General features: G+C 40.6%; 1 protein-coding gene across 10 annotated transcripts in view; it reads left to right on the top strand.

The window, feature by feature from the left end:
* neo1a (neogenin 1a) overlaps positions 1 to 6,995 on the top strand; it is a 254,016-nt gene that overhangs the window by 75,919 nt on the left and 171,102 nt on the right. The gene's annotated exons all lie outside the window — the stretch shown is intronic.

The following is a 6,995-nucleotide window of genomic DNA, read 5'->3' on the forward strand; positions in this document are numbered from 1 at the left end:
CTAAACAAAGCTTCTCAACCAATGACAGCGTCTTAAATGTGTCAAGTGACGAAGACGAGCGTCAATAGACTTGGCTAACAAGCGCTATTCCAGATTTAAAAAAACATGCTTCGACGTAGGGCTGGGCGATTATTATTGATAAAGAAAAAATTCAGGTCGATCACGGTGATCAGCTGTGAGCCTCTGCCTCGATCAAACAAGTTGGAAATGTGCGCAACAACAGCCAATCAGAATCCACCTTCTCCCGCTCCACTTTCATTTATAAGTTGCTAAGGAAATGCTGACGGAATCGCAGAATTAATCAAACAAAAAGTAATCCAGTATTAAATGCTGAATCTCACAGAGTTCGCTTATTTGGGTGAGTTTCAGAGGTATTTTGGCCGCTGTCCCTTCCTGTACCTGCTGTTACCTGCTAACAGGCACGCAGGGTGAGCTCTGAGCTCCACTCCCGACACAGAGGGAGGGGGGAAAAAAGAAGAGAGCCGCGATGCGCAGCTTGCTAAAACAAAAGTGTCCTCCAAAAATATGAAGCGGTCTTGAGGTAACGTTTGGGACAGAACAATGTCCCAACGGTTCTTCATTCATCTGGAGAAGAACTTCTCTGTAAATTTTATCGGCACACGATGGGCAGGATGAGACGTGAAGACCACTTCCTGTCTGAGTCTCATCACAAACAGCAGCAGAGACACGCTGCAAACTCCTGGGGGTTCCTTCCTTAACAAAAGTAAATAATGAGATTCGATCCTATTCAGTTGGCAAGTGTGCACAAATTGTTGCTGTTTGTATGGTTTATGTATCTTTATGACATATTTTATTGTGAAATTCAATTATAAAACTTTAATTTTTACAAAAGGATAACTTTATTAATGTGAGATTCTATAATTTAAACATAATGTTTTTTATCTTGGTAAATACCGTTTTAAATACCTTGCAAAAATAATTTAATGTTCTACTGAACCACAGCTATTTGTTATATTAGTGAAAGTGAAATAACAGCCATTATTATTTTTTATTTCTCTAGCTATTTATTTGTTAAATTATTTTTCAGTCACTTTTTAGGTTAACAAAAAAAATCGTGATGTTAATCGTGATCAGACGATATGAAACAATTAATAGTGATAATTTTTTTTGCCAAATCGCCCAGTCCTACCATTAAATAAAATCAGTTTACAAAATGTTTCGTATGAAGGCAATGAAATGATCCATTTTGTAAAAGAGGTTCTTACATACAGGTTTAAAAATCCCAAGATCCTACGTTTTTGACTTAAGGCTCATAGAGCTGCCCTGAAAGTAGTTTTTAGATGATCATAGATCAAACTTAAACCTCTTACTGTAGCTACAAAAAGTAGGCTGTTACATCTCTGGTTTAAGTTAAAGCCTAATATTGAATCTTTATTCTTTTTTTTAGTACCTGAACTATTCAAATCTGTCGTTTTTCTGGAATTATGCACTCAAAAGCTTTTGCCAGTTCTCCTAAATAATGAATCATTCAAGCGTGATTGATTTTCCATCTTATTACAAAGAGACTGACATTTGTTTCAGAGCGACACTTTCTTTTTTAGTGCAAGTCAAGCTGCTGTTTTAGCGGCGGCCCCAACTCAATCTGTCATGTTGTCACCGGGCCTCCGGAGTCCTGCCATGGCAGCAAACATACGAGGTGACAGAGAGCTGCGAGATGAAAAAGTTTGGATAACTCTCCTCTTTTAATCTGCGAGTTGACTCAATGCCAACCCGATCGCTTCGGCTGTCTGTTCATGACTCGGCTTCGACGCCTCGTCTCGTCTCRTCTCATCTGCTGCAGTGAGAAACGCTGAACCAGAACCACCGGGTTGGGTCTCTGATCAGAGCCRGATCCTCCAGACACCTCAGGTGTTGTACAGCAGTGGTGGGCACAGTTCTGCTAATCCGCTAACAGCTAATATCAAAGCTAGCTTTACATTTAGCGGATTTACATTTCTGCTAACTTTGGAAATTGTCAGCAAAACAATTAGCTTCTGCTAAATATAGTTCTGCTAACTTTAAGTTTAAGTTAGCATTTTGTTTTTGTTTATGCCTCTTTGTGCAGTTTGTTTACTTGCTTATTGACTGGACACAAAAATGGTTTTATGAGCTTTTTAGATTTTGACGTTTCTTTGAATACCACATGTCTATGTTTAAATGACAGACCTTGTCTTAGCGGTTATCAKTTAGCATTAGCTTACGCTAATTTCCTTATCTGTTCAGTGCTTTAGCATTTTTGAAGTTATGCCAATCCCCCCACCACTGAAATTCACTTTACCACATTATCTTTGACAGTTCTGTTTCAGATTAGGAAAAAATATATAATTTTTTTAGCTTTTTTATTAATTTTTGTCATTTAATTTCATCCAGAAGTTTAATGTTTATCTTTCTTGGCAAAGATCTTTATGTTCGTCAATACCAGCGCTCTGTTTTCTTTAAGACATTCATGAAATAAAAACAAGTTTATGCAAATAAATCGTACTCTTATTGTGTGGTACAAACAAGCCTTCAATTATAGCTTGAGGGCCCAAACGTCATTCTTCACTAAATAAGAGAATCAAGCCCAAACTTGCAATCACTTTTTAATAAAACTTGACGATACGTTTATGTTTTGATTAGAAGGGTGTTTCTTATTAGACCAACACTTGCTGCTCTGCATTTTCTTCTTTTATTTTTTCATGTGTTTTATTGAAGTCACATAGACTTTCAGTGCCTGGGCCGTTATTATTCCCCTCAGATGGCTCTCGGTGACAGATGGGAAGTGGAGAAAAGGAGTTTGGGGAGATTGGAGGATGAAAGATTCAGTGGAAAAATGAGATGGAGAATAGAGGTATAAAGATGAAGGAGGGGGCTGGGGGGTGGCAGAGGGAAGCAGAGACAGCCATTTCCATTAGTGTCATTAAAGTAACCCTGACGCTGAGGGTGGAAGGACAAACAGCAGAGAGACAGAAATAGCAGAGAGGCTGGAGCTCGGCAAATGAAGTGCTGAGGTTTATTACAAAGTGCCTTCCCGCCGCCTCCCTTTTTTATTCCTGCAAAAAGGAATCCATTCATCTTGATGCGCTATTAATGATTTCTTTAACTCGACTTATTTCCTTCGTAGAGGTCTTACATCTCAGGGATCCTGGTTTGAAACAGGAAAACAGAGCATCGAGTGTGAAAAGCTGCATTCCAGCGTAGAGTAAGAAGAAAATCTTATAAGGCTCCTTCAGGTTTAAAATCACAATCCCCCACCGAGTGCGTTTACTTTTCCGTCAGCCCCAGGACTTCCTCGTTCCGGGCCACAGACGGGCCTCTGTTGCCGAAAATGGGTCTGGATCTGAGAGCCGCCCGCTCGGTTCTCGAGAGCAGCTCAATAAGGGACGACGGTCAATATGGCCGCTCTCAGGCTGCGGGTCAATGAGAGAGGAGGCTTCCTGCTGAGCCGAAGTCGAAGAGGAGAAAACAGGCGGCCTTTGTGTGGAGAGAAGACCCTAATCCACTCCTATGCAATTATACCCAACGTTAGAGAGCTGACTTTGTGATCTCCTGCACAAATTGCGAGCTGTACCCACGCCGGCGAAGAACAGAGCAGAAATCGATTTTTGTTGTAGATTACATGCCACAAAAAATGAGTTTACCAGCAGCTCGTTGACTCGACCAAATCCAGACAGCCTCTGTTTTCTTTCTCCTCAGTTTTCCAATCCACCAAACCAAGAGATTTTTTCAGTCTTTGGCCTCCGGTCTGAACGCATAAATTCGCCTCGCCGTGGTAGGAGGCTCTGTGATGTTGGAAAACATGCTTTAAAAAAAAKATAGGAAATCCAGCACCGGCTCCAAGGTCTTCCAATCTGCCTCTCATCTCGGAGTGGAGGAGAAAGTGTGAGAACCGGTGCAAGGCAGCATATCGGGCAGCGCCTCACGCTGGACTCCCAAAACCTTTTATGACTGCTGAGAAAAGTGGATTTGGAACATAGGTAACAGCCCATACTTATCAAGCCGACAACCTCATTTTCTAGCCCCTTGCTCTCTGCTCCCTCATCGGGGCTGGGGGGAGTTCCTATTTTYCAAGCACAACTGGGCAGCTGCGACACTGAATAGATTACACCTCTTGCTCTGTGATGCTTCAGACTTCCAGCTTTATTCTTTAACAGCAACCACCACCATTAATAATTAACTATCGCCCACCTCAGATAGGCAGGTAAAACTGATAACCTTTGAGCGTCAACCTAATCCAAGATGGTTGCCACAGCTGATTGACCTTAGCAAACATAGAAATGGCAGCAAGTTTTACAGATATTGAGTTAAAATGTGGCGTAAGGAGTTAAAAGTTTGTAAGGAATCTCAAACGTGTTTCCTGAAAAACTTTAAATAATGACGTGATTATTTTGAGTGTCAAATTGTTGAGCTGAAAATTGTTGAGCTGAGCATCATTCACAATACCTGCTATATGGGTGAACGTTCACTTAATGTTGCTTTTATTGTTTGAACAAAACAGCTGTAACGTCATCATTCCTGAATTTAAAACTCTGACCTGAAGGCAAGGTGTAATATTCATTTCTTAATGGAATGCTAAGCTACTAATTAGTACTTTTATGAGAATTAGACATTTGTTTTGGGTTGTAAAAATGCAGCCTGGATTTATATATAAAAAACTGATGAACTCAAAGAAAATGACTTTAGTTTTTCTAACGTGTCTGAAATCTACAGCTTCAGTTTATTTGTGCTTCTTATTTTCTTTCTGTGGTTTTTGGTTACCTCTTTATCTGAGCTCAGCTGTACGGGAACACTCACCCCGGTGAGATGTAGCTCAACACTTTGTAATGCATCAGTCAAATGAAGCTTTTTCTGAAGGAGTTCATTAGAAATATTTGATTTGATTTTATTTTCCCTGGGCGTGCAACTCTGTGTCGTTAGTTGCTAAAAGTGAACTTTCTTTGCGTGGAGATAAAAGTTGAACCCTGTCTTTATTCTGTGACAGTGATGTCAATCARAGGCTGCAGAAAGACTTCAGTCCTCCCCCCCGCCCCGCTGAGATCCTGGCCTRATCTGTTTCATTTAACCCGTCTGCTGATCTCCCTCTGCCTCGTAGCAGACAGAGTTCAAGCTGGTTAACCTTTTTAATATTAACTATAGATGGCTTTTCTGACTTGATGAAATAAAGTTGTGGATTAAGTTCAGACGGTTAAAAAAATACCTGGAGTTTCCTTGGTTTTTTACCCCCAACCCTTCACCCCAAAGACCTCATGAGGGATGAGAGGAATCTTGATGTCTGCTTTCAGAAAATGTGCCTCTTTTTCTAACAAAATGTAAGTCAGGTAAAAAGAAAAACAATTATTATTTTAGTTTCTTGTGACAAATTTTGTGAAAACTTTGTGTACCTACAGTAAAACTGGTTGTTTTTTTTTTTCACAGTTAATGTATTATTATTATTATTATTTTATTTAAATTTTTTTATAAAAACATTTAGTTTGTTTTGCCTTGTGAATCATACCTTCCTGTGTTCAGGCATCTGGACGTTGGCCAGTACCAACTGCATCAATGTCAGTGTGTGTGCATGGGCTGGTATTACCTACTATGTGGGGACCATTTTTTGGATACAGACCAATTGCTTCTWATGGGTACCTAACCCTGGTCCTCATGTGGGGCAAATGCCATTGGTGGGTAAGGGGTCAGGGTTAGGCTATAGAGCAGAGGAGCCCAAAGTGGGGCCCGCMTGCTAAATTTAGCCCGCCAGCAGTTGTAACCTGTTGTCCTAAGTAGAAACAAAATGAAATGCAAGTAACAATAAGGGATATTTAGATTAGATTTAACCACAAATAGATTTATACACTTTATAAGACCACCAATACTCTCTTATCAATTTATGAAATGTCCCATGAGCCTTTGCTGCTTGAGCATATGGCAGACTTTCTCCAAGTGCACAGACTAAAACAAAAGCAGGCCGCCACTAGCTTAATTGTTAAAAATAAAGGACTTTACGTAAAAAGTATTTGTATTTCATGTATTATATTTCTGCATTTGGCCCGTAGCCCCGGATAGATTTTCATTTTGCCCCAGTTTGGGCGCCCCTGCTATAGAATGGACTGAAGTTAATGCAAAGTTCCCATGAAGATAGGAGTACACATATTTGTGTGTGTGTCTGGTTTTTATCATATTTAGGACCTTTTCTGGTATAAACACCTACCTGGTCAGGACCAGTAGTCCTTTTGGGGACCAAAAAAACTAGTCCTAATATGGTGGAACATCATAGGCAGGGGGTTGGGGGGTGTARGTAGGGTTAGATATGTACTTGGAGTTGTTAGGTTTAGGGTCAGGATTGGGCTACAGAAATGACTGGAAGTCAATACACGGTCCTAATAAGGATAGAAATACAAATGTGTGTGTGTGTGTGTCTGGTCTTTGTTACCTATTTAGAACAATTTCTGGTATTAACCCCTCTCTTGTCAGGACCAGTAGTCCATTTGGGGACCACAGACGGTTCCTAATATGGTGGAACACCTTTTGTTGGTCAGTGTTAGGCTACAGAAATGACTGGAAATGAATAGAAGTCAATATGCGGTCCTAATAAGGATATAAATCCAAACTTGTGTGTTTATCTGCAGTCTTTGTTTTGTTGTATTGATATAAATGTTTGTGGGAAAAGGTTCAGGAGGGGAGATAATGGCGATGTTGTGAAAAGGCAGGTAGCCTCCCCCATTATCCCCTCTCAGCCCTGGCCTCTTATTGCCCTGATCTCACGACAGCAGATGTTATGTCTGCGACCTGAAACGTATGGTTTGCCATTTTGTCTGAAAGTGGAGCTGAAGCTAAGCCCTCCCCTACTGTTTCTGTGATGAGAAGAAAAAGCGGCAAAAGGCACCTGTTTGGCCTCATATAAGATGCTGCAGGAACTTTAGGTCTGTCCAGTCTTCTTCTCTTATTGAGGGTGACTGAAAATCTCTTATTGTGTGTGTGTGTGTGTGTGTGTGTGTGTGTGTGTGTGTGTGTGTGTGTGTGTGTGTGTGTGTGTGTGT

This window comes from Austrofundulus limnaeus, unplaced genomic scaffold (assembly GCF_001266775.1).
Source record: "Austrofundulus limnaeus strain Quisiro unplaced genomic scaffold, Austrofundulus_limnaeus-1.0 Scaffold9, whole genome shotgun sequence".
Classification (NCBI taxonomy): domain Eukaryota; kingdom Metazoa; phylum Chordata; class Actinopteri; order Cyprinodontiformes; family Rivulidae; genus Austrofundulus; species Austrofundulus limnaeus.